This window comes from Macaca thibetana, chromosome 3 (genome assembly GCF_024542745.1).
Source record: "Macaca thibetana thibetana isolate TM-01 chromosome 3, ASM2454274v1, whole genome shotgun sequence".
Classification (NCBI taxonomy): Eukaryota; Metazoa; Chordata; class Mammalia; order Primates; family Cercopithecidae; genus Macaca; species Macaca thibetana.
In genome coordinates, this window is record NC_065580.1 from 110392867 (window position 1) to 110420733 (window position 27867).

The 27867-nt window shown below is 46.5% G+C and overlaps 2 protein-coding genes and 1 pseudogene across 11 annotated transcripts in view; 2 read left to right on the forward strand and 1 right to left on the reverse strand.

Moving 5' to 3' along the window:
* Window positions 1-27867, reverse strand: part of MPLKIP (M-phase specific PLK1 interacting protein) — an 811813-nt gene that overhangs the window by 13207 nt on the left and 770739 nt on the right. The gene's annotated exons all lie outside the window — the stretch shown is intronic.
* Window positions 1-27867, forward strand: part of SUGCT (succinyl-CoA:glutarate-CoA transferase) — a 772786-nt gene that overhangs the window by 11194 nt on the left and 733725 nt on the right. The window contains exon 1 of one of the 7 annotated variants that reach the window (XM_050783320.1): window positions 21885-21963. The exons of the other annotated variants lie outside the window; for them this stretch is intronic. The gene's annotated coding sequence lies outside the window, so the exon portion shown is untranslated. Of the gene's footprint in view, window positions 1-21884; window positions 21964-27867 lie in introns of those variants that run through there. 7 annotated transcript variants of the gene reach the window in all.
* Window positions 17393-21059, forward strand: LOC126950121 (tRNA (guanine(6)-N2)-methyltransferase THUMP3-like; annotated as a pseudogene).

The following is a 27867-nucleotide window of genomic DNA, read 5'->3' on the forward strand; positions in this document are numbered from 1 at the left end:
CAGAAAAACTGGATGATACCCCTTTAACTTTAGCCAATATGTTTACACACAGAATTTCCTTTAAAATTAATGTTTCGAAACTTGCTTAAACCTTTTAAACAAAAAAAAATTTTTAACCTTTTAATGTAGGTAAAAATCCACATTGTTATGCCTCATTATAATCCTTTTATCAAAAGTATATTTACTTTCCTTACACACCTTGCACATAAACTGTTTCTTCAATAGTTTTACATTCAGGAGGCCTAATTACTTTTAAATTATACAACATTTCTTGCATAAATTTCCTTTTATATCTTTTTTCCACAACTTTCATAGACAATTCTTAGATATGCCTCAGTTGCAAACTTTTAGCAAACTTTACTTTTGTTGAAAACCTTGTAAGTTTGGGCTTTCAATTATTCTTCCTTTAAACAACCAGTTAATTTATTTTAGGACAAGCATTTACCATATAGCATTCCTTTTTACATAAATTCTTCCCCCTACTTTTTTCTTTTTTTTTCTCAAAGATGATAACCATTCTTTTCCAAAGCAACTTCCTTCATGTCTGTGGACTAGACTGCCTAAGGCCAGAAGATTAGAAGTTAGGATAATACATGTGACACTGTTAACTTTCAGCAAACTTTAGTTTTGTTGAAAACCTTGTAAGTTTGGGATTTCAATTATTCTTTGCTATTAATAAGACCCAGTTCAGTCCATATTAACTTACAATTGGTATAGATGGTTCCTTCCTGATTCTATAAGTACTTTAAGGCTTGGCTGAGTGCAAACAGCTCGCATGTTTGAGCAGACCAATTATTAGACAATTTTCCTAACTCTGCTTCTACTAGAGTTTCCTTATCACTTACTGAATACCTATTGTGTCTTTTTCCCTCAATCACTGTGGGGAGGAACCATCTATCCTCCTGTCCTGAAGGGAGTTCCTCCTAGGTCTGGTCAGACCTTTGTATTCTAATTAAGATTTAAATTCCCTGTTAGGAAACCTGCTGGGTTAAGGGAATTTTCGGTGGTTGATGTTAAATCCTCTTTTTCTAACAGAACAGCCTCATACTTTAAGGTTCTTGAGTCAGTAAGCTACCTTTTTTGCTTTTTTTTTTTTTTTTGGACTTAGTATATTTCTGACCTGATGAGGTGTGCTCACAATGAGGTTTCCTCTGAAAGTTATTTTTCTATTTTCTTCTGCTAGCAAAGCAGTTGCCGCTACAGATTGAATGCATTTGGGCCATCCGCATGTTACTGGGTTAAGGATTTTTGATTAGGAATGCTAATCAGTGGCCTCAGGTTGTCAGTGGCCTTAGTGCTTTCAGGCTACGCCCTTATTTACACTGACAACTGCTGAGACTGTTATGCCCAGACTGTTTGTTCCCCAAAGAAGACCACCAGAGTCCAGAGTCAAAGCCAAGCGGCAAGGATCTTTACTACAAGTTCGAACTTGGTCCCTCCTTTATACAGTATACAAGAGGGCCCCGAACAATGCGAGCATTTGCTTTTTATAGCCCGAAAGTTGCAGGGGAACAAAGAAATTCTTTTGGCTCCTGCGCTTTCAGTAACCTTGAACGGCTGTCCCCTTATCGGAGACTTTCCAGGTGGTGTTTGTACTGGGCTCAGGGAGTTTGAGAGATATATGGTGGTGGGATGGGAGGATGGGATGTGTTTGTGCTAGGCTCAGGGAGTTTTGAGCCCGGGGGCTGAGGAATGTGCCCAGCTCCTTTCATTCCCCCCTTCTTTTCAGGTATCTTTAGAGCCAATCTTGGGTCTTATAAGTCTGATTCTGTTTCGGCGTTTACAGGTTGGTATTGGGCTCTGAGGACCATGAGTTGTACGGTGTCAAATTTCTCCTTAACAAATTGTAAAATTCTGTTAACAACACAAGGTTCTACGGTAAGCAGAAATAGTAGACTTAGCAGGGGTCCAAGGAAGGGGGCTAACAGAGAAAACATAGAGGAATTCCACCATTGGTCTGCAGCTGAAGCAAACTGCCGTGTTTTTACTTCAGTGCTTAACTTGCGTAACTGTTGGACCCGGTCCTCTACAAGTCCTGATTCATTTATGTAGAAACAACAGTCTTCTTTTAGAAATATACATGTACCACCTTTTTCTGCAGTGAGTAGGTCTAGGGCTCTCCGGTTCTGCAAGGTTACCTGAGCTAGGGACGTGAGCTGTCACTGAAGGGAGGCAAGGGACTCAGCCGACTCCTCCATAGCAACAGCAAATTGTTGGTACAACTTGTTACTTTCTATGAGGGTGTGACCTAGGGCTCCCCCCGCCAGTCCGGCCGCAATGAAGGATGCGGTGAGGGAGATTCCTAACTGCATGTTTGCAGTGAGCTATGCTGCCGGCGCAGGGTGAGTTTTAAGGGGTTGTTTCTAGCTCTGTCCACAGTCCACGCGTCCGGTGCTTCAGCCGCCGCCGTGATTGGTCTCAGAAGATCGGAGGTTGGGTCCACTGGCTTGACGTGGGTATAGTGGATCTACGATGCGATGCCTTCTACCTTCAGGGCGGTGGGTGTGGTTAGGAGTACCTGGAGTGGTCCTTTCCACCTGGGTTCTAGGGTCTCTTGTCGGTGTCGCTTGACCAGGACCTAGTCTCCCGGCTGGTACGGATGGGGTGTCGGCGGGGGACCGGTCTCATATAGTTCTTTCAGCTTGGGCCAGATTTCTTGATGAATTTTCTGCAAGGCTTGTAGGGAAAATAAGAGTTCAGAGACATTTTCTGTTTCAGACTTGAGCAGATCATTTTTTTTAGGCCGGGAACTAAGGGTGGGGGTCTGCCATACATAATTTCATAAGGAGTAAGGCCTAGTCTGTAATACGGGCCCAGAACAGAGCATAGGGGAGAAGGACCACCTAATTAGCGCCAGTCTCCATAGTTAATTTAGTTAAGGTCTCCTTTAAGGTCCGATTCATTCTCTCTACCTGTCCTGAACTCTGGGGCTTGTAAGCGCAATGTAGTTTCCAATTTGCCCCAAGGATGGAAGCCAAATCCTGACTTACCTTAGCGACGAAGGTCGGCCCATTATCTGACTCTATCTGGACGGGGAAGCCATACCTGGGGAGGATATCTTCCAGGATTTTCTTTGCTACAACCTGAGTAGTTTTCTTCTTGCTGGGGAATGCTTCAGTCCACCCTGAAAAAGTATCTACAAGGACAAGTAAGTACCGATACCCGTATTTTCCTGGCTTTAGCTCAGTAAAATCTACTTCCCAGTAGATACCGGGCCTGGTTCCTCTAAGCCTTGTTCCCGTTGCAGCCTGGGATTGGGGGTAGGCGTTGTTAAGCTGGCAGACTTTGCAACTTGTCACGATGTTGCTGGCCGTCTCGGCTGTATGTCTGAATTTGAGCTTAGAGCGTCTGATCAGGTCTATCATCCGCCGAGCACCCAGGTGGGTGGTTCGGTGGATGTGTTTTAACACTTGTTGTCCTAATTTTTCTGGTAGGATGGTTTGGTCATTAGTATCAGTCCACCACCTATTCTGGATCTGTTTCAGGGGAAGCTTGTCAATCCACTGGAGATCTTGTTCTGAATAATCAGGGAAATATGGCAAGTCCCGGGGGCCCGGGTCAGGGAGCTGGAGTGCAAGGAGTTGGCTGGGAGCCTTCGCCACCTTTCTTGCAGTTTGGTCCGCCAGAAAGTTGCCTTGAGCAGTTGGAGTAGTTAGTTTCTGATGCCCTGGGCAATGCACAATGGCTAACTTTTCTGGCCTCTATAGGGCTGTTAGCAGGGCTAGGATTTCTTGCTTGTTTTTTTATTTCTTTTTTTTTTTTAGCCGTCAGTAACCCCCACTCCCTGTAAATGGCCCCATGTATATGCGCCGTTGCAAAAGCATATCGGCTGTCTGTATATACCGTCAGCTTTTTCTCCGCCCTTAAGGTAAGAGCTTGGGTGAGCACTATTAGTTCGGCCTTCTGGGCTGATGTCCCCGGGGGCAGGGGTTCCGCCCAGATTACCTCAGTCTCTGAAGTCACTGCCGCTCCAGCGTATCTCTGGCCCTGATGCATGAAGCTGCTCTTATCAGTGAACCAGACGAGGTCGGCGTCAGGAAGTGGGCGATCCTGCAGGTCTTCTCGAACTCCGTGCACCTGAGCTAGTACCTCGGTGCAGTCGTGGAGTGGGGCGTCCAGGTCCGGGTTGGGCAGCAGCGAGGCAGTCTCTTACCTAGTGGCCAGCCTCCTTGCAGTAGGCACATTGGTCTTTTTTCAGATTATCATGCCTGGGGGGGCCGCCTAGGTTGGGTGTACTCTGGCTGTAGATGTTCTTTCTGTACTACTGCTGCCAGGACCTTGGTCACTTTTTTAGTGGCCTTAAATTGCCTTTTTTCTGGAGTATCTCTGTTATTATAAACCTGCTGGGCTATCTGAAGGAGGTCTTGAATCCGCTTTTCTTCCAAGTCTTTTAGTTTTTGGAGTTTTTTTAATATCTGGGGCTGCCTGATTTATGAAAGACATTACAACAGCTGTCTGACTTTCTGGAGCCTCTGGATCTATGGGGGTGTACTGTCTAAAAGCTTCCATTAATCTTTCTAAGTAGGTGGCTGGGCTCTCTGTCTTTTCTTGCCGAATAGAATATATTTTAGCCAAATTAGTGGGCTTGCGAGCAGCTGCCCGGAGACCTGCCATTAGAGTCTGGCGATAAAGGTGTAGCTGTCCCCTACCTTCTGCCATGTTGTAGTCCTACGCCGGCCTGGTCAGAGGAAAGGTCACGTTTATGAGGTCAGGGTTAGCAGTCGGTTGACCGTCGTCCCCCGGGACCAGCTTTCTAGCTTTTACCTGTATTCTCTCTCGCTCCTCCGTGGTAAACAAGATTCAGAGGAGCTGCTGACAATCATCTCAAATGGGCTGGTGGGTGAACATGACACTATCCAGTAAAGCCAGTAAATCTTTGGGGTTGTCTGAAAACTGAGCACTCTGAGTCTTCTAGTTATACAGATCACTGGTGGAGAATGGCCAGTACTGGAGCTTGGGGATTCCTGTGTCATCTGGGGGTCTTATTTCCCGAAGGGGTAAAGCCACCGTGGAGTCAGGCAGCTGGGGGTGGGGGCTAGTCCGCGAAGTGCGCCCTCGCGTCCGCCCCGCCGGCCTTTTAAAGTTACTTTCCCTTTCAGCGAGCCCGCCTCCCCTCCGCCTGCTCCCTCCCTCTATCTCTCTCTCTAATCTTTCCGTTTCTGTCTAAATCTTTGATTGACATACTTACAGGGTCTCTCTTTAAGTCTCTATCTCATTCGCGCGCGCTTTCTCTCTCTCTGTCTCTCTGTCATCCCCGTGTCCTTTCTCCTTTATACTCAGTCTCTTTTTTTTTTTCTGTCTCTTTCTCTGACTCTCCACGTCTGCCGTTTTCTCCCCTTTCTCTTTCCGATTTCCCTTCTCACTTTCTCCCTCTCCCGTCTTTTATGGTCTTTCTCTCACTCATTCTCTCCCTCTCCCCAGTCTCACTTTCTGTGTCTCTTTTTGTAAAGGAATGTGGGTTAGAATCCCTGTAAAGGAAATCCGCGCGGGAAGCTGGGAGCCCGGGGACCGGGCCGGGAGCGCGGCGCCGGAAGCTGGGAGCCCGGCGACCGGGGCAATTCAGACCGCACGCACGCACCCGGGGACCGGGGCAATTCAGACCGCACGCGCGCACCCGGGGACCGGGGCAATTCAGACCGCGCGCGCGCACCCGGGGACCGGGGCAATTCAGACCGCGCGCGCGCACCCGGGGACCGGGGCAATTCAGACCGCGAGCGCGCACCCGGGGACCGGGGCAATTCAGACCGCGAGCGCGCATCCGGGGACCGGGGTCAGAGTCAGCTGTTGCCCGGATCGCGAATGCGCTCCGGCAACTCAGATCACAATTTAAATCAGAAGAGAGCCAGGGGACGTCTCCCACCGGTCTCCACTGGCTGTCCTATAGTGCGTCCGCCAGGACTGTGCCAGCTTCAGTTTCAGACCTCGCGAGTCACAGATTCAGATTCAGAACAGACACTCAGACACAGACAGACAAACGGAGACGAGCCAGCTCACCTATCAGTAGATCGATCTTAGCAGATCCGTTGACCAGGGGTCTGGTGGGCTTGGGGAATCCCGGACGAGCCCCCAGATGTTATGCCCAGACTGTTTGTTCCCCAAAGAAGACCACCAGAGTCCAGAGTCAAAGCCAAGCGGCAAGGATCTTTACTACAAGTTCGAACTTGGTCCCTCCTTTACACAGTATACAAGAGGGCCCCGAACAATGCGAGCTTTTGCTTTTTATAGCCCGAAAGTTGCAGGGGAACAAAGAAATTCTTTTGGCTCCTGCGCTTTCAGTAACCTTGAACGGCTGTCCCCTTATCGGAGACTTTCCAGGTGGTGTTTGTACTGGGCTCAGGGAGTTTGAGAGATATATGGTGGTGGGATGGGAGGATGGGATGTGTTTGTGCTAGGCTCAGGGAGTTTTGAGCCCGGGGGCTGAGGAATGTGCCCAGCTCCTTTCAAGACCAGCTGGGTCTTGGAGACCCTAACCCAGTGGCACTAGAGGAAGTAAAGACAAACACATAGAAATATAGAGTGTGGAGTGGGAAATCAAGGGTGTCACAGCCTTCAGCGCTGAGAGCCTTGAATAGAGATTTATCCACATATTTATTGACAGCAAGTCACTTATAAGATTTCCAAAAAGTATTCCTTATGGGAAACAAAGGGTGGCCAGGTGTTCCTTGCACTCATTGCGGTAAACCGACAACCTTCCAGCGTGGGCGTCAAGGCCATCACGAGCATGTCAGTGTTGCAGAGATTTTATTTATGGCTAGTTTTGCAGCCAGTTCATGGCCAGATTTTGGGGCCTGTTCCCAACAGACAACAAGGTGGTATTGGAGTGTTACAGGGTCACAGAGAAGACCTTCAATTATAGGTTTTAAATTTACCTTGGCTTTTAAAGGAATAAGGTACACTATTTTTACTACTTCTATCTCTCTCTTTCTTTCTTCCTCTCTTTGACTTTCTCTTTCTCTCTCTGTCTCTTCCTCTCTCTCTCTGTGACTATTTTTCTGTCTCTTCCTCTCTCTCTCTGCTTCTCTCTCTCTTTCCTCTTTCTCGCTCTCTCTCTCTCTCCCTGTTTCCTCTGCCAGTCATGCTGATGTTCTCCCCCTCCTTCCCCTTCCACTAGGGGAGGGACCAGCAGGAGTGGAGCCACTCTTTCTTCCCCAGAGAAGAAAGGAGAGGGGGGTTCTGAATATTTTTGTTACTACTGGAGGTTTGTGTGAGCTTCAATCCCCCGCATGGGGATTTCTCACCTCTTTTTGAGGTTCAACCCCCCCATCGTGGGGATTTCTCACTTCCTTCTGAGGTTGAGCCACCACCTCAATGAGGATTTCTCACCTCTTTTTAACCTCCAAGACATCTCTACTAAGGAATACTAAACCACATCCCACGGCTTTCTTTCCCTAGTCCCAACTAAGGAATGCTTTACTGTCCCTGTGATTTCTCTCTCCTTGGTATGTCCTAACCAAGGAATGCTTTACCACCCTGCAGCTTTTTCCTTAGTTCCAACCACCAAGGAAATACTTTACCAGCTCCTGCGGCTTCTTCTTCCTTGGTCTTTACACAGAGACATCGCCACAGTATGTGAGGATCCTTTCAGCTAGGTTACTGGCCAGTTTCTGTCAGCGTTGCTGAGAAATTTGTCGCACCGGGTGGGTCCTGATTTCTCACCCTTGAGGCCACCACAAGGGGGCAGGGTGGACCTCCTCATGAGGGAGAACCAGAGACCGCCCCCGGAGGGGAATGTAATCAAGGGAGAGCCCCCAAATTGTTATAAATAAAGTTTCGGTGCCGCAAAAGAAATAGCACTCAAATATAAAATTTTCTTTTTAATTCTCAGCAAGGCAATGTACTTCTATAGAATGGTGTGCCCTTTCAGATGGAGCAATGGTGAGCACACACTTGGACAAGGGAGGGGAAGGGGTTCTTATTCCTGATGCACATGGCCCCTGCTGCTGTGTCATTCCCCTATTGGCTAGGGTTAGACCACACAGGCTAAACTAACTCTGATTGGCTAATTTAAAGAGAGTGACAGCGTGAGTGGTTTGGTGGGAAAAATGATTATGAGAGAGCAGGAAATTGGAGTCAGGGTAGAGTAGGTAATCAGGTAATCGGAATGAGTCAGGGTGGAGAAGATAATCGAAAAATGTTGCTTTATGAAGAAGTTAAGTTTAAAAGTAGAAGGCAAAGAATTGAACATACTTGTAAAGGTAAACTGAGGCTGGAGCCGAACCAGGAACGAAGACACAAGGCAAATGGCAGTGAGAATAGCTTTTATTGGGGCTTGCGGGTGAGGTTCCTCGGTCCAAAGGTGTGGGCTGAGGAAGTCGCGCTGAGGGAGGAGGGTAGGGGCTTCTTATAGCCCGAGAGGTAGGGAAGCTGGTTGTGCAAACAGGGCCTGGGGGGTCTTGAAACTACTAGGGTAGGAGTTGAGTAAGGGTCATGAGGACGGGGTCTTTGGAAACTCAACCGAAACTGCTGTTTACGAACTTGTGGAATGCAGGTGAGCTGCAGGTCATGGGGGAGTGTGACTGCCCAGCCAGAACTCTGACGCATATAAGTCTGCGGGTGTGTACAAGGGTGAAGGGAGTCTTTAACAAAAGGCCTGCTACTCCGGGTAAGCTGCCATGTTGGGTCTAGATTCCTGCCTAACATTCCGACCTCTTTCCAATAAGAAAATGGGGCGACGTGTTCATCTGGCTGCTTCCTGCTGGTATGGGTCGTTGTGGGGTTCTTTGGAGGTCGGAACTCGGGTATAGGGGTGGAGCAGCATCTGATTGAAAGTGACCTGGGAGACTTCTTTCATGCGGTCCTGTATGAAGCAGAGGACACAGGGAGCTATGAGTAGCAAGAAGCCAGTGATTAGTAAGGGCCTTAGAAAGGGTAGGACTTAACCGGCCACAGACGACTGCCACCACCTAAGTGAGGGCCTTGATCTGAGGTTTTTCTGGTGGAGTCTTTCCTGAATCTTTTCTAGAGTGAGGAGATTGGTTTCTACTAGTCCTGACTTATTGATGTAGTGTTTGGCCAGGAAGGGGAAAGGAGGCGGTTAGGTTAGAGGAGTTAAAAGGTCTGGGTAAAGGTACCGCAACAAGTGGGGGCTTATTCAAGGCTACACACAAGAAACAACGAGAGATGTTGTGTACCTCGGCCGTGTGTACCACTTGAGCCCCTTCCCTGACTAAGGTTAGCCAGGAGAAAGGTTGCTGCTGTCCTGGGGCTTGCTGCCTGGGTTAGAGCTGAGATGGCTTCCTCCTGTTGTCTGATGTCAGAGGCCAGGCTGAGAGGCTGCTTATGACCTTGATGTAGGCCTTAAAGATCCTGAATCGGGCCACGGGATAAGGCTCACTGTGCCCACCAGTCCTAGGAAGGACAAGATCTCTTCCGCATCCTGAGGAGGCTGGAGAGTTTCAATGAGGCTTATTCTATCTGCTGTGAGGCTTTTTGTAGTGAGTGTGAGGAGTATGCCTAGGTAGGTGACAGAAGGGCTGCAAAGTTGAGCCTTACCCGGGGTAACCTGGTAACCTTGGTCACCTAGAAAATTTAGAAGTGTAGCAGTGTCTGTAAGGGAGCACTCCCAGGAAGGACGACATAGTAATAGATCATCTACATATTGTAGAAGGGTGCTATGGGTTAGGGGGCAGAGGAGGATGTCCTGTGCCAGTGCCTGTCCGAAAAAATGGGGGCTATCTCAAAACCCTTGAGGCAAGACAGTCCAGGTCAACTGGGAAGAAACATGAGTGTCTGGGTCTTCCCTGTGAAGGCAAACAGAAAGTGGCAGTCTGGGTGTAGAGGGATGGTAAAGAAGGCATCCTTCAGGTCAAGGACAGTGAAATGGGTGGTGTCAGGGGGAACGCGCAAGAGGAGCGTATATGGATTAGGAACAACTGGAAAGGTAGGGACTACTGCCTCATTGATGAGGCGTAGGTCCTGCAAAAGACGATAGGCCCCAGAGCTTTTCCGTACAGGCAGGATAGGAGTTTTGCATGGTGAGTTGGCTGGAACTAGCATGTGCTGTTGGAGCAGGCATGTAATGATAGGTTTTAATCCCTGTCGATGTTCAAGGGAGATAGGGAACTGGGATCTAGAATGGAACTTGGAAGGGTCTTTTAGCTGGATGCGGACCGGAGTGTGGTGCTGGGCAATGATCGGGGTGGAGGTGTCCCACACCTTAGGGTTAATGGGGACTGGAAACGGGAGTGGGAGGTCAGCCTGGTGGGGTTTGTCAGGTGAGAGAAGGGGGAAGAGGAACGCGAGGTGTGGGGAGGGGTTGGGTCGGAAGTGAACTGAGGCCCCTAGCTTGGAGAGGAGATCTCGTCCTAACAAGGGGACTGGGCACGAAAGAATGATAAGAAATGAGTGCGAGAAGAGGGAGACATCCAGGCGGCAAGACAGAGGAGGAGTCTGGCGGTAGGTGGAGGGAGTGCCGTCAATTCCCATGACTGTGACAGCGGAGGGGTGGCTGGGGCCACTGAAGGAAGGCAAAACAGAGTAGGTAGCCTCCGTGTCCATAAGGAAGGATATGGACTTACCCGCTACCTGGAGCATAACCCTGGGCTCGTGAGAGTGAGAGGGGTCCCTGAGTCTGGGCCTCTTCAATCTTCGTCAGTGTCGAGGAGCTGGAAGGCGCCTCCAATACCTGGAGGAGGGTCGTCACTTGGAGGCGCAGCGACCGTCCTTAGGTCGGGGCAGTCTGACTTCCAGTGGCCCATCTGCCGACAGTTCGGACAGGGGTGGGTTGGCTCCTTTGGGTTGGGGCACTGCTTGGCCCAGTGGCCGTCGTTGCCGCACTTGAAGCAGGCACCAGGTGGTGCTTGGGTAGTACCTCTTTTCTGGGAGCTCCTGGAGCCGGCCGGTCTCAGGGCTGCTACCAAGGCCTGGGTTTGGAGTTGTACCTTCTGTTTTAGCCTGGCCTGTTGTTGGGCCTCAGCTGCTTCCTCCCTGGAGTTGTAGACCTTGAAGGCCAGTTTGACTAGTCCTGGATGGGAGTTTGAGGGCCGTCCTCTGCCTTTTTAAACTTTTTTTGGATATTGGGGCCCGACTGAGAAATAAAGTATGAAGCTAAGATGGCTTCTCCTGCAGAGGAGGCAGGGTCAAGGCGGGTATACTGAATAAGTGCCTCTGTCAGTCGGTTAAGAAAACAGCCGGATTTTCATCTGCGCCTTGGACTACCGCCTTTAGTTTGTTAAAGTTGACTGATTTGTTAGAGGCTGCCTGCATGCCGGCAAGAAGGCACTGAACCATCATGTCTCAGCGATGGCGGCCTGCCTGCCCTACCTGGTAGTCCCAGTCGGGCTCAGCCGAGGGCACTGCCTCGGTGCCGACTGGCATGGCAGGGTCAGTTAAATGAACCTGGTTAGCATGCTGCCTGGCTGCTGCTAGGATGTGTTCCTGCTCCTCAGGAGACAGGGTTGAGGTCATAACGACATGAAGGTCGTGCCAGGTGAGATCATATGCCTGGCATAGATACCTAAACTCTTTGATATAACGAGTAGGATTGGCCGAAAAGGAGCCTGCACGCTCCTCAACCTTAGACAAGTCTGCCAATGAAAACGGCACATGGACCTGGACTACTCCTTCGGCGCCTGCCACCTCTCGTAAGGGACACAGGAGGTCGGTCCTGGACCGAGTATGGGCTGAGACAGGCGAGGAAGGGGAGGAGGTGGAGGTAGGGGAGACAGAATCTGTCGGGTTTGGTAAGGGCACAGGAGGGGGGGAAGGGTGGGGAGGCATTGACGAGGACGGGGATAATGGTGGGTCAGGGTAAGGAGGAGGTTGGGCGGGAGACCATAGGGGTGGCCAGGATAGGGTGTCAGGAGGCTCAGAAAAAGAGGAGGAATCATCTCTCTCCTTGCTCAAGGGAAGAGACTTTGCCAGCAGAACTTGAGCTAATGAGCATTGGGCACAGAGATCTGGGTGAGAACGCAAGTCCCAAAAGGCCTGAACATAGGGTATCTCGGACCATTTGCCTAGTCTCCTGCAGAAGTTGGTCAGATCTGTGAGAATGTTAAAGTCTAGAGTGCCTTCTGCAGGCCAGAGACTGATTATCCAAATTATATTGCGGCCATGCTATTGTGCAGAAGAAATGAGCTGCTTTCGTTTTATGTCTTGGCTGAGACTTAAAGTCTGGAGATTCACCAAGAGGCACCCCAGAGGAGATTTTTGGTTTGGTTTGGACTGGGTAGTTCCCATGGTCTCAAGGCGGGCAGTCCGGAGGCAATGGGAGCGTCCTCCCACTGCCACGCGGAGTGCGGGGTATGGTGGCTTCCGGGGAGGTTGGACGTCTCCTAGTCCCCCGTGCCGAGGTCACAGCTGACCAGAGAGAGCCCCTGACGCGGCCCCGCATTTTGGACAGGGAGTCCCGGAGGGAGCCTTCAGGACGGGGGGAAACTTACCCAGCAGTGATCGAATTGAGTCAAATTTGGTGAGAGAGCTCCAGGCTTGAGGAGGGGATCCCGGCTCAGGGAGAGGAGAGCCTGCCCAACCCGGCAGGTGTCTGGGGAGGGGATCTCCTCCCAGGTTTTGGCACCAAATGTAAAGGTAAACTGAGGCTGCAGCTGAACTGGGAACAAAGACACAAGGCAAATGGCAGTGAGAATAGCTTTTATTAGGGCTTGCGGGCAAGGTTCCTCGGTCTAAAGGTGTGAGCTGAGGAAGTTGCGCTGAGGGAGGAGGGTAGGGGCTTCTTATAGCCCGAGAGGTAGGGAAGCTGGTTGTGCAAACAGGGCCTAGGGGGTCTTGAAACTACTAGGGCAGGAGTTGAGTAAGGGTCATGAGGACGGGGTCTTTGGAAACTGTCAACCGAAACTGCTGTTTAGGAACTTGTGGAATGCAGGTGAGCTGCAGGTCATGGGGGAGTGTGCCCAGCCAGAACTCTGACACATGTAAGTCTGCGGGTGTGTACGAGGGTGAAGGGAGTCTTTAACAAAAGGCCTGCTACTCCGGGTAAGCCGCCATGTTGGGTCTAGATTCCTGCCTAACAATACTGACATAGTAATTCTTTGAAAAGAAATTTAGAACTCCTATCTAACACAGGCAACTATGTTTCCCAAGAAATGTGAATTGACTATCAGCTGTGGAAAGGTAAGACCTGGCTGGGCACAGTGGCTCATGTTTGTAATCCCAGCACCTGGGGAGGCTGAGGTGGGTGGATGACCAGAGGTCGGGAGTTCAAGACCAGCCTGACCAACCCCATCTCTAGAGAAGCCCCATCTCTACTAAAAATACAAAATTAGCCGGGTGTGCTGGCACATGCCTGTAATCGCAGCTACTCAGGAGGCTGAGGCAGGAAAATCACTTGAACCCGGGAGGCGGAGATTGCTGTGAGCTGAGATGGCGCCATTGCACTACAGCCTAGGCAACAAGAGCAAAACTTCGCCTAAAAAAAAAAGAATGAAGACCCATCCCCATGATGAGGTTTAAGAGCTCCTACACCACACCATCTTGAGGTTACAGAAAGAATAGGGGATTGGATTCTGATGAAAGAGGTTATGGGAACGGTGAGACAAGAGGAACTCTGTTGGGGGAAGTAAAGGATTGCTAGGGAGAATGAATGGATGAGGAGAGCGATTAACTCGTTCTCTTTAAAATTAACTAGTTCTCTTTAGAATTTGAATGAGTCTGAGAGACAGGCTTTATCTTCTGAAAGGGGCTGTTCAGGTCTGATTACATTCTTGGTCTTCCAGGGAGGGGAAGAAAAACCAGTTGTTCTTTGGTGGGTGACCCTGGAGTTTAGGCAGATAAAAATCTTAAACTTCTTTATAAGCAATGGTAGGGGTGGGGAACCTTGGAGAGTCCTTGAGGTTTCTCCTTCAGTTCAGCATGTCAATATGCCGAATTTTGGGGTCTCAGTTTTTGAATCCCAACACAGTCCGTTCTTTGAAAAGTGCAACAGATTAATAAGCATGTAGCTTATTTTAGATTTAAAGATTTGGAGATATAACCTTAAATACTGGATTTTTATAAATGTAGCTAGGGTCTTCCTGAAACTGCCTTTGCAAAATTGTGACTGAGACAGTGAAAGAGATCTAACCTTACTGACTCCATCTTGCTTCTTGCCTCCAAGCTGTCCTTGTTCATTCCTGGGCGTAGGCTGAACTAACTTTAGGAGAAACTTAGTTTATAGCTTATAGTTTAAACAAAGACTGTAACAGCCCTTTCCCAAAGCAGACCTCCTTCTTGTCTGGGGACTAGATTGCCTTTGTAGGACTAGCATTAGCCACAAGATTAGAAATTATGGCTTAGGGCCGGGCGCAGTGGCTCATGCGCATAATCCCAGCACTTTGGGAGGCGAGTGGATCACTTGAGACCAGGATTTCAAGACCAGCCTGGCCAACATAACGAAACCCTGTCTCTACTAAAAATATAAAAATTGGCCAGATGTGGTAGCTCACGCCTGTAATCTTAGCATTTTGGGAGGCCGAGGCAGGTGGATCACCTGAGGTCAGGAGTTTGTGACCAACCCGGCCATCATGGTGAAACCCTATCTCTACTAAAAATACAAAAAATTAGCCAGGCATGGTGGCAGGCACCTGTAATCCTAGGTGCTCAGGAGGCTGAGGCAGGAGAATTGCTTGAACTCAGGAGTTGGAGGTTGCAGTGAGCTGAGATCGCGCCAGTGCACTCCAGCCTGGGCAACAAGAGAGAAACTCCATCTCAAAACAAACAAACAAACAAATACAAAAATTAGCAGGGTGTGCTGGTTCATGCCTGTACTCCCAGCTACTCGGGAGGTTGAGGTGGGAGAACGGCTGGAACCCAAGAGGTGGAGGTTGCAGTGAGCCAAGATCGTGCTGCTGCACTCCAACCTGGGCGACAGATTGAGACCCTGCCTCATAAAAATAATTATGGTTTAGGAGTCATGCGGCTGGAGGCTGCAAGATTCTGACACTCCCAGAACTGCTCCTAAGATCAGTGCTTAAGATATTTTGCAGACCCTACACTTGATGGATCAGGTGGCCTCACCCAGATTAATAAACTGGTTCATCTGATCTTATGGCCCCCATCCAGGAACTGACTGATCAAGAAGACAGCTCTGACTCCCTAGGACTTCATTCTGACCAATCAGCACTCCTGGCTCACTGGCTCTCCCGATCCTCATCAAGTTATCCTTAAAACCTCTGCTTGCTGGGCCAGGCAAGGTGGCTCCTGCCTGTAATCCCAGCACTTTGGGAGACTGAGGCAGGTGGATCACTTGAGGCCGGGAGTTTAAGACCAGCCTGGCCACCATAGTGAAACCACATCTCTACTAAAAATACAAAAACATTAGCTGGGCGAGGTGGTGGGCGCCTGTTATCCCAGCTACTCGGGAGGCCAAGGCAGGAGAATCGCTTGAACCCAGGTTGTGAACGTTGCATTGAGTCGCGATCAGCCATTGCACTCCAGCCTAGGGAACAAAAGCGAAACTACTCACACACACACACACACACAAAAACAAACAACAACAATGACAAAACTCTGCTCTCTGAATGCTGGGGAGACTGATTTGAGTAATAATAAAACTCTGGTCTTCGCTAAGCCAGCTCTGCGTGAATTACTCTTTCTGGATTGCAATTCCCCTGTCTTGATGATTGGCTCTATCTAGGCAGTGGGCAAGGTGAACCCCTTGGGCAGTTACATTCCTAGGCCTTAGTCAGGGAATTACCATTTATATGATGATGAGTTCAGGGAAAAAGAGATGAAGAGACAGGGAGAAAGTTTTATCTTGGGCCGGGCACAGTGGTTTACGCCTGTAATTCCAGCACTTTGGGAGGCTGAGGTAGGCAGATTGCAAGGTCAGGAGATCGAGACCATCCTGGCCAACATGGTGAAACCCTGTCTCTACCAAATTACACACACACAAAAATAGCTGGGCGTTGTGGCGCACACCTGTAGTCCCAGCTACTCGGGAGGCTGAGGCAGAAGAATCACTTGAACCCGGGAGGCAGAGGTTGCAGTGAGCTGTTATCGCACCCCTGCACTCCAGCCAGGCGATAGAGTGAGACTCCGTCTCAAAAACCAAAGCAAAACAAAACAAAACAAAACAAAGTTTTATCTTGGATTACCTAGAGGTAGAAAAGTTAAGAACTGGAGGTGGCTTCCAGTCATGTGACCTGAGCACATGAGGCCAGTGGAATGCTGGCGCTGAAAGCATCTATGTGGCAGCTGGACATGTCCTTTTCACTGGCTTCAGCTGCCTTTTTTAGATGAAGATTGTATTCACAGTGACTGTGAGCTCCTTAGGTGCAGAAACTGAATTAGTGTTAAACACTGTTGTGTATGCCTGGCATGGCATGAGGACAGTATAGATATTTCCAAGATCTCTCTTCAAGGCCATCCTTGGATCCCAGAGCCTGAGACAGTGTTAGGGATCTTGGAAGCACTGCCAACATGTCTGACATTCAAGAAGCCATAACAGCTCCTAATTGTAAACCTGCATGAGAACCAGAGGTCTGCACAAGTGACAGAAAGTGACCTCAGAGGTGAGTCTCAGCTTCCTCAAGTCACTATGTAACTGCCCAGTTATTCATTGTGCTCAGTGACCCAGATACCGTTTAATTCATGCATAGCCAGCTGTATAAGAGACTGGGGATTTATTACTCCAATCAGTCTCCCTGAAAATTTGGAGACTGAAGTTTCTAAGGATAACTTGGCAGGTTGGGGGCCAGAGGATAGGCAGTGCTGATTGGATGGGTCAGAGATGAAGTCACAGGGGTCAAAGTGGGTTTTTCTAGCTGTCTTTTGTTTCTGGGTGGGATCACAGAACAGATTGAGCCAGATTATTGGCCTGGGTGGCACAGCTGGTGCATCAGAACACAGGGTCTAGGAAATATCTTCAGCACCAATGTTAGGTTTTACAATAGTGATGTTATCCCTAGGAGCAACTGGGAAGGTTCGGAATCTTGCAGCCTGTGTGTGCGTGACTCCTAAACCATAATTTCTAATCTTGTGGTTAATTTGTTAGTTTTACAATGGCAGTCTTGTCCCCAGGCAAGTAAGGGATTTGATTTGGGAAAGGACTTTTACTGGCTTTGTTTCAAAGTTCCACTTTAAACTACGTTCTACCCAAAGATAGTTCATCCTATGCCCAGTAATAAACAAGGGCAGCCTGGAGGTTAGAACCAAGATGGAGTCAGTTAGGGCATATCCCTTTCACTGTTGTAACTTTCTCACTGTTTTAGTTTTTGTAAAGGTGATTTCAACTATTGGAGCCAGCTTTGACCAAGCAGCTGTGGATGGAAGTGAGAGACAAATTGGGGTCACCATACAATCAGCAGAGACCAATGCAAGATATATTTTGTCATTTCAGTGAAAATTTGACTCAGGTTTATTGTCCGAGATCAGTTGATAACTTGTGGTTGTTCAGGAGTTTCAAGATTACTAGTTTAGAAAAACAAAGAAATTCTAAAAGATTTTGAAGACTTGGCTGGAAAACTCCCATGGTCAAACACTTTAATTATAAGGAAAATTAATGCTGATTTTTTTTTTTTTGAGATGGAGTCTTGCTCTGTTGGCCAGGTTGGAGTGCAGTGGTGTGATCTTGGCTCGCTGTGCAACCTCCACCTCCCTGGTTCAAGTGATTCGCCTGCCTCAGCCTCCTGAGTAGCTGGGACTACAAGCACCCACCACCACACCCGGCTAATTTTTGTATTTGTATTTTTAGTAGAGCTGGGGTTTCACCATATTGTCCAGGCTGGTCTCGAACTCCTGACCTTGTGATCTGCCCGTCTCAGTCTCCCAAACTGCTGGGATTACAGGTGTGAGCCATTGCGCCCAGCCAATTAATGTTGATTTTAAGGGAAAAAAGAAAAAAAAAAAAGCTCAAAAAGATAATTCAGAATTCAAGTAAAAGTAAGGTTGATGATGGATAAGAAGTCCAAACAGATGAAAGAGATGTTAAAAAAAGAGTTCATTCACTACAATGTTTTAGATTCACACATCTTAGATTATTGTGAAAATCCAGCCATCAAAGGAGATAGCAACATTAGTAGGTGATGATTTGGCATCTTGCAAAGATGAGACTGATGAAAGCAAAAAAGAAGAAACAGCATCAAGTGTCAAGTTTAGAGTCATGTGCAACAGAGTAGGAGAGAAACCTTGCTTTCCCTCAAATGAGGCTGGAAGAGATTCTGGGGGTGATGTTTAAGGCTATTTTAAGTGGAAGGCCGACATGACCAACTTTGATGTTGCGATTCTTTTGACTATCCATGATATCATTGTGGGCATGGCATCGACTAAAGCGAGTCTCCATTGAAGACATATCACACATTTTGGACCTATGACTCTTTTGTACCTATCAGTATTTTGGACCTATGGGCACATTTTGGACCTATCAACTCTTGCCCCTGGGATATCCAGCCTCTGTGGTCTGCTACCTTATGTTATAATAGTCGATCCAATGTGTGGAACAGGGGCAATACCAATAGAGGGGACTACTGAATGTTTTCACATTATATTCTGGTGATAATAATCCCCTGGTTGTGAATAGAGCAGCAAGCAATGTCACATCTTTATTGATCAAGAGCCAAATTAAAGAAGGCTAACCATCCAGAAGCTTGCCCATAGATGCTGTTCAATGGGATATCTGCAATCTGCCATTGAGAACTGGCTCTGTGGATATTGTTGTAGCAGATTTGCCATTTGGAAAAAGGATGGTATCCAAGAAGAGAAACTGGAACCTTCATCCAGCTTGCCTACGGGAGATGAGTTGTGTCTGTGTACACCTACAACAGGCCAAGCTGTACGATGTACTCAGGATGCAAAATGCTTTACCAAAGCATTATCTGGCATGTGACGTGTATGGTGAAAAGTGGATACAGTTCGGGTGAACACTGGGGGTCCTTGTGCTGCAGTTTATATTTTGAAGTGTACACCTCAAGCTTTTGTTCATTCTTCAGAACAAGATGGAGAAACAGGAACTCTGGTAATGCAAAGATTGAAGATGACTAATAATACTCGTATTTCCCAACACTGGAAATGTCAGCATGAAGAACTTGCTTTAAGAGCAAAACAGTATTAACAAAAGTGCAGTCTGCACTCTTTAAACCTGTTCAAAGCTCTTCACCCTAGTTGGCAAAAGATGTGAATGTAATGTAATGAGATTGAAAGAGTCTTATGAGAAAGCAGAGCTTTTCCTTGGCACTGTTTTGTATTTTGGGCAATTAGTATTTTGCTTACAATGCTTTTAAAGATGCCTAGTGAAACGCCTAGTAAAACGCTGTGAGATTTGGGTGTAGAACATTTTATTTTCAGGCTTAAAACATTTTTTTTAAAAAAAGTATAGTTTTTTGTAGAGATAGGGGTCTCACCATGTTGCCCAGGCTGGTCTTGAACTCCTGGACTCAAGCAATCCTCCCAAAGTTTTGGGATTACAGGTGTGAACCATGGCACCTGACCTATTTTCAGGCTTTACAAGCTGTTTTCTGTTGTGCCAAGTGCAAAGCTACTCTGGCCTAAAGGAAAGGCAGAGAACATAATTACATCTTAGGCCACATTTCATTGCCTATGTATCTGTGCTATTCAGTTGTTCAAATTCTTTAACTCTAGAAGTGAAGTATTGCATTTTGTGAACAATGTTTGCCCCGTAAGATGAAATCTCACAAGTCCTATAGAAAAGTTTACCATCTGCCTTAAAAATTAAAATGCATATCTGTTATTCAGGTTAATATGCATCTGTTATTCAGAACTGAAATAGAGGATTAGGATTTATCAAAGGGATTGCAAAAATACTGTTGTTAGTAGTAGCATAGAGCATTACTATTTGTAAATAGCAGAGGCAGGGCGCGGTGGCTCATGCCTGTAATCCCATCAGTTTGGGAGGCCGAGGCGGGTGGATCACCTGAGGTCAGGAACTGGAGACCAGCCTGGTCAACATGGTGAAACCCTGTCTCTACTAAAAATAAAAAAATTAGCTGGGTGTAGTGGTGCACGCCTGTAATTCCGGCTACTTGGGAGGCTGAGACAGGGGAATTGCTTGAACCCAGGAGGTGGAGGTTGCAGTGAGCCAAGATTGCACCACTGCACTCCAGCCTGGGCAACAGGGCGAGACCCCGTCTCAAAAAAAAAAAATAAAAAAAATAACAAAAAATAACAGACACGTTGGTATTTGAGGCCAACAAAGCAAATTAAAAGAAATTTTTTCTTCCAGTTAAAAAAAAAAAAAAAAAAAGGACAAATGAAGAACTGGGATGATGCATGTGAGCTTATAGTGGCTGTCCTGTGAGCTAAGGGGAAAGGACCCTGCTCGTTTTTGTGAGCAACATAGGTATGGTTCCCACAAAAAGACCCTTGCAGCACTGTTGAGGGAAGCCCAACATTAGAAGACAAGATCCTGGATAAGGCAGTGCTTTTATGAAATATGCTTCCAGTGGCTAGGGGCTATCTTCAAGTGACATTGTATGCAGAAGACATCACCAGACAAAAAAAAAACATCAAGGAACATTTGAGCACCCAAGCCTCTTGGGGAGCCCCATAAATACTTGGTTATTATTGTTAATAACTGGTTATTAATAATGTGGTGGTGTGTGTTTGGAAGTTCTGCTTTAATGCAAGTAAGGGTAACAAGTCAAGGAAATTTAAGTCTAAATGTAAATGGGACCTTGTCTAGTTCTATAAGGCTGAGGAGTTTTACTTAGGATACCTAAGATTTTTTTCTTTCTTCTTTCTTTTTTTTTTTTGTTTTGGCGATAGAGTCTCTCTCTGTAGCCCAGGCTGGAGTGCAGCATGTAATCCTGGCTCACAGCAACCTCTGTCTCCTGGGTTCAAGCGATTCTCCTGCCTCAGCCTCTGAGTATCTGGGATTACAGGCGTGCGCCATCATGCCTGGCTAATTTTTGTGTTTTTTGTAGGGATGGGGTTTCACCATTTGGCCAGGCTGGTCTCGAACTCCTAACCTGAAGTGATCCACCTGCCTCAGCCTCCGAAAGTGTTGGGATTACAGGCGTCAACCACCGTGCCTGGCCTAGGATACCTAAGAGTTTTAGTGCCGACTGGGCGCAGTGGCTCATGCCTGTAATCCCAGCACTTTGGGAGGCCGAGGTGGGCAGATCACGAGGTCAGATCGAGACCATCCTGGCTAACACAGTGAAACCCCCTCTCTACTAAAAATACAAAAAATTATCCTGGTGTGGTGGCGGGCGCCTGTAGTCCCAGCTACTGGGGGGGCTGAGGCAGGAGAATGGCATGAACCCTGAAGGCAGAGCTTGCAGTGAGCCGAGATCGTGCCACTGCACTCCAGCCTGGGCAACAGTGAGACTCCGCCTCAAAATAAAAGAAGAATATTTTTAGTGCCTTGTCTTAAAAAAAAAAAAAAAAAACTACACTTGGGAGCCCAATATGTAAGAGCAAATGGGCTATATTCAAAGGAGGAATTGGAGTCCCAGAGACCTGCTCACTCTGTACTCCTATTTTAACTACCCCCCTACCCCCTCACCACCTCTGAGGTGGTGGCTTCTCGTGGCACCTCTGAGGAATTCCCAAGGCTCTGCAGAAAGGGTTTGAAAGCCACTATTTTTTCTTTGGTTACTTTTACTATGTATTATTAAGAAGTAAATATTGGACAGGCGTGGTTGTTCACTTGAGGACAGGAGTTCGATACCAGCTTGGACAACGTGGTGAAACTTCCATCTCTACTAAAAATACAAAAATTAGCCGTGCGTGTTGGCACACATCTGTAATCCCAGCTACTTGGAGGCTGAGGTACAAGAATCACTTCAACTCGGGAGGCAGAGGTTGCAGTGAGCCAAGATGGCACCACTGCACTTCAGCCTGGGTGACAGAGCAAAACTGTCTCAAAAAAAAAGGGTAAATATTTTCATGTTTCTGCATGGTCAGGGCTTTCTGAGCGTAGAAAAGTAGAACCTGGGTTAAAAGACAAGCCTTGGGAGTTAAAAGATGACTTAAGGGATATAAAACCCAGAGCACTGGAGGCATTCCCAAGATTATAAACCCAGTAACATTTATCTTACCTTCTCCTGGAGACATTTATTTATGTTCCAAAGGGTAAGAGCCCGGGGAATCTTCCCCTTTTCTTCCCAAGCAGAATTTGCTTACTGTAGGTAGATTAGCTTTCTTTCACTTTCTTAGGCGAAGGCGGCAGCTGGGCAGTTATCCTGTACAAACTTACAGATTCAAAATTTTGGGATTCTTCTCCTGTAGTTCAACCCTTACCTATAAATGGGTTTTCATTGCATTGTCTATGGGGTATTAGGTATGGGAAAATTATGTATTTCTTGACTTAAGTAATAATAACTCTGATCTCTGCTCCAGAAACTTTGTGTTTACTTTCAGGTTACAAGAATGAATAAATATAGAGATTAAAAACTTAAATATTTTTATGTAAAACACTTCTTAGGAGAATATACTTAATAATGTATCTGTACAGAAATGATTGTATGTATACTTCAGGTTTAAGCTTTACCTTAGTATCCCTGAAACTTTTCAGATTATCTCAGTTTTCCTTATAGAGGTGCTTATTATTAGCTGTTTCATGTTAAAGACTACTAATAGTGGAAAAGTAAATGCTTCTATAGGATGTGATTAGCTCACTCATTGATAGGGTTAGACCTGCACTGAGCACAGTAGATTACTTAACTGTCACTTAAATAATGATCTCATTGATAAAGGGAGAATTAGAAGTGGCTTGTTTTCAAGGGTTTCTGAGAGCCGGATTCTACTGCTTCATTAAAATGTGATATTTTGGGGCCAGGCATAGTTGCTCACGCCTGTAATCCCAGCACTTTGGGAGGCCGAGGCAGGCAGATCATGAGGTCAAGAGTTCAAGACCAGCCTGGCCAACATGGTGGAACCCCGTCTCTACTAAAAATGCAAAAATTAGCCAGGTGTGGTTGTGCATGTCTGTAATCCCTGCTACTCGGGAGGTTGAGGCAGGAAAATCGCTTGAACCTGGGAGGTGGAGGTTGCAGTGAGCCGAGAGGGCACCACTGCACTCCAGCCTGGGTGACAGAGCAAGACTCCATATCAAAAAAAAAAAAAAAAAAAAAAAAAAAGTGGTATTTTCATTTCCAATTATGCAAGGTAGTCAAGCACAAGAGAAATGTTTTATACATATTTACTTCTTTGTAGACTAATATTCCTAGGCATTAACTTATGCTTATAAACATTTTCACTGAAAATAATAACATTACTGACAGATTATTTCTATATGAAGAAAAACAGAGTATGAATATTGTTTTCCAGATACAAAGACTAAAAGTTTATTTAAAAATGAGTAAATATGGCTGAGTGTGGTGGCTCACGCCTGCAATCCCAGCACTTTGGGAGGCCAAGGCAGGCAGATCATCTGAGGTCAGAAGTTCGAGACCAGCCTGACCAATATGGTGAAACCCATCTCTACTAAAAATACAAAAATTAGGTGGGCGTGTTTGGCGTGCGCCTGTAGGCCATACTACTCGGGAGGCTAAGACAGGAGAATTGCTCGACTGGAGGCTCAGAGGTTGCAGTGAGCTGAGATGGTGCCACTGCACTCCAGCCTGGGTGACAGAGTAAGATTCTGTCTCAAATAAATAAATAAATAAATAAGTAAGTAAAATAAATAAATAAAATGCGTAAATAAATTTTTTATGTCCCTAGCATTTACATATTTGTATTTTTTTCAATTGTTAAAATGATGGATACATTTTGCAGAAAATGTGAAATATTTAGGAAAATAGAAAGCAAGGAAAAATACAGATCTCTTTTTAAATTTGTATTTCTTGAGACAGGGTCTGGCTCTATTGCCTATGATGAAGTGTAGTGGCATGATCACAGCTCATTGTAGCTTTGACCTCACTGGCCCAAGTGATCCTCCTACCTCAGCCTGCTTTTGTATTTTTTTTTTTTTTTTTTTTTTTGCGATGGAGTCTCGCTCTGTCGCCCAGGCTGGAGTGCAGTGGCATGATCTGGGCTCACTGCAAGCTCCGCCTCCAGGGTTCAGGCCATTCTCCTGCCTCAGCCTCCCGAGTAGCTGGGACTACAGGCGCCCGCTACCACACCCGGCTAATTTTTTGTATTTTTAGTAGAGACGGGGTTTCACCATGTTAGCCAGGATGGTCTCGATCTCCTGACCTCGTGAACCGCCCGCCTCGGCCTCCCAAAGTGCTGGGATTACAGGCGTGAGCCACCGAGCCCGGCCTGTATTTTTTTAATAGAGACAGGATTTACTCATATTGCTCAGACTGGTTTCCAGTTCCTGGGCTCAAGTGATTTGCCTGCCTTGGCCTCCCAAAGTGCTGAGATTATAGGTGTGAGCCACCACGTCTGGTCAGATAATTTCTTTATGGCCGGTTTTTACACAGATATGGCAGAGAGACAATTGGAGTAGTATTTTTAAGTTTTGTGGCTGGCATTGGGGAAAAGAGGTCTGGTTTTTGTGACCCTTGTTGGGGAAGAAGTTGTTTTTTGTTGTTGTTGTTTTTTGTTGTTTTTTTCGTTGTTGTTTGTTTGTTTGTTTCTGAGACTGAGTCTCGCTTTGTTGCCAGGCTGGAGTGCAGTGGCGTGATCTCGGCTCACTGCACTCTGCCTCCTGGGTTCGAGCGATTGCCCTGCCTCAGCCTCCCGAGTACAGGTGCACACCACCACGCACAGCTAATTTGTTTGTATTTTAGTAGAGAGGAGGATTCACCATGTTGGCCAGGGTGGTCTCATTTCCTGACCTTGTTATCTCCCCACCTTGGCCTCCCAAAGTGCTGGAATTACAGGTGTGAGCCACTGCTCCTGGCTGAATTCTAGTTTTTATAGCTATCCTCAGAGGAGAATGGGACTGAGAGATAGGAAGGCAGGAGGTCAGAGAAAAACTTTGGCTTCTGAGGCTGCTGTGATGCCTACATTTTAGGGTATGGTTTCTGTGCTTCAACAATGGTAAACACCTACGTTTCTTCTGGGAGGGAGTCTGGAATTGTGGTACATGGTATGCAGACAGTGCCTATGTAAATAGTGTTCATTGAAAACCGAGGTTCTGAGTCTCTAATAGATTTCCCTGGGCACAAACTTTGCATGTTTCTATATCTATTTTTTGTTGTTGCCGGAGAAAGAAGCATACCTGATGTGGCCTTCCATGAGAGCAAAAGAACATAAGCAGCCTTTGCATGGCATGAATTTTTTCCATCTCTACCTGTGTCTTTTCCTCTCGTTGGTCCTGTCATATGTCATTTTGCTGTAGTAAACCTTAGCTCTGTATACAACCAGATGATTAGGTCCTGTGGATCCTCCTAGCAAATCACTGAAAATATGGGTGGTCTTGGGAATCCCTGAAACAATACCAAAGGCAGAAACCATAAAATAATTTTCTTTTTTTTAAAGATGGAGACCCGCTCTGTCGCCCAGGATGGAGTGCAGTGGCGCAATCTCGGCTCACTGCAACCTCTTGCTCCCAGGTTCAAGCGATTCTTCTGCTTCAGCCTCCCAGATAGCTGGGATTACAGGCGTGTGCCCCCACACCTGGCTAGTTTTTGTATTTTTAGTAGAGATGGGGTTTCACCCTGTTGGCCAGGCTGGTCTCAAACTCCTGACCTCAGGTAATCCACCCTCCTTGGCTTCCCAGAGTGCTGGGATTACAGGTGTGAGCCACCATGCCCAGCTAATTTTTGTATTTTAGTAGAGACGGGGTTTCACTATGTTGGCCAGGATGGTCTTGAACTCCTGGCCTCAGGTGATCTGTCCACCTCGGGCCCCACAAAGTCCTGGGATTACAGGTGTGAGCCACCATGCCTGACCCTTGAATTTTTTTTTTCTTTTTTTTTTTTTTTGAGACGGAGACTGCTCTGTCATGCAGACTGGAGTGCAGTGGCGCAATCTTGGCTTGCTCACTGCAACCTTCTCCTCCTGGGTTCAAGTGATTCTCCTGCCTCAGCCTCCCGAGTAGCAGGGACTACAGGCACCTGCCACCACGCCTGGCTAATTTTTTTGTATTTTTAGTAGAGACAAGGTTTCATCATATTGGCCAAACTGGTCTCGAACTACTGACCTTGTGATCCGCCTGCCTCGGCCTCCCAAAGTGCTGGGATTACAGACGTGAGCCACCGCGCCTGGTCTGAATTGTTTATGTAAAGAGAAAATATGGAAATTAATTGCAAAAGTTGAGGATTTGGCCAGGCACGGTGGCTCACTCCTGTAATCCCAGCACTTTGTGAGGCCAAGGCGGGCGGATCACGAGGTCAGGAAATCAAGACCACGGTGAAACCCCGTTTCTACTAAAAATACAAAAAATTAGCCGGGCGAGGTGGCGGGTGCCTGTAGTCCCAGCTAGTTGGGAGGTTGAGGCAGAAGAATGGCATGGACCCGGGAGGCAGAGCTTGCAGTGAGCCGAGATCGCGCCACTGCACTCCAACCTGGGGGACAGAGCGAGGCTCCATCTCAAAAAAAAAAAAAAAAAAAAAAAAAAAAAAAGTTGAGGATTTTTTTTTTCTGTTTTTATCGTGTCTCTTTTATTTACTTTATTAATGTAACAGAGACTTCAGAAAATTAATATTAATTAGTTGTATTGGAAGGTGAATTCCTATTTTATTTTTTATTATGCATAAACATTTGATGCTGAAAATTCATGTCCCCTCTGCCTCCAGAGATTTCAGAAAAAGAAATCTAATTAAAAATTATCATCTCGATGTGATTCTTTTGTGAGTGATTGTGTTAAAGAGTAATAAAGTGGATGATGATGAGACAATAATTAATCTGTAATTATGTCAATACATACTCATGAATTTCCATGATGAACAGAACTGAAGCCTCCTTGAGTCCATGAAGATCTTTTACTCTCCTTTTCCACGAACCTCGTTTCTTATTTCCCATGAACCTAGAAATTGAAAACAATTATTGCCTGGTGACTCCCAAATTATAATTTCCCTGGAATGTCTTCCAGTGGATACTAATTTTCCAGGTACCATCAACTCCTAAAATTTCCTGTCAAACTAGGTTGTTAGGAACAGAGCTTCTTCCATGACTTTGGACACATGCTGGAAAGGAAACATCATGCTGTTACAGATAAAGCTTCAGCAGATTAAGAGAGCATGCTTTGAAGCGAGGCCCATTTTCTGCCTCTTCGTGCATAAGGTCTGGTGGTTAAGTTCTCTGTGAATCATCAAATTAAAAAATTATTTTGGTGTATATCAAAGGTTTCTGTTTCATATTGCTGTTTGAGCAGTTTGTTTTGTGACTTGGCCTTTAAAAAAGTTTTTTAATCTCAGTAGTTGGCTAGTATGGGTGGGAAGAGATGCCATGATTCCTGTCACACAGATGAGCCACTTGTGTGGGCATCTGTCAATTATCCCTGCTCTGGTGTTGCTCAAGTTTATTTGTGTCGTCTAAACCCCAGGGCCAAGTACCAGGGGAGTCCTACCAAGCAGCTTTGGCAAGCATAGAATTGATGGCAGCTTCATTATAATTATACTTCTTTGCATGGTTGACCAGCTGTATCATCATAATAGCTTTCCATACTAGAGGCCAAAAAGACAGAGAGATATACAAGCTGCTCAATATATTTCAACAAATTACATTACAATTTATGCCTTTTCCAACTGTTTTATGCCTTGTAATCATCCCCTACTCCCACCCAGCCCATCAGTTCTTTCACAAATAGGCAAAATTTGACTGTAGATATCCTTTTTAAGTATAGTGCATTAATAAATGATTTTTTTCTTGTTCCTTAGAATAATCATACTAAGATTATTGTTTTCAAACAAGAAGTTATTTGCTGTAATAGATCATGTGACTGTATAATACATATATAGTAATGATGATAGTAATAACAATTGCAGGCCAGGTGTGGTGGTTCATGCCTATAACCCCAGAGCTTTGGGAGGCTGAGGCTGGCGGATCACTTAAGATCAGGAATTCAAGACCAGCCTGGCCAACATGGGGAAACCCCGTCTCTACAAAAAATATTTTAAAATTTGCTGGATGTGGTAGCACGCA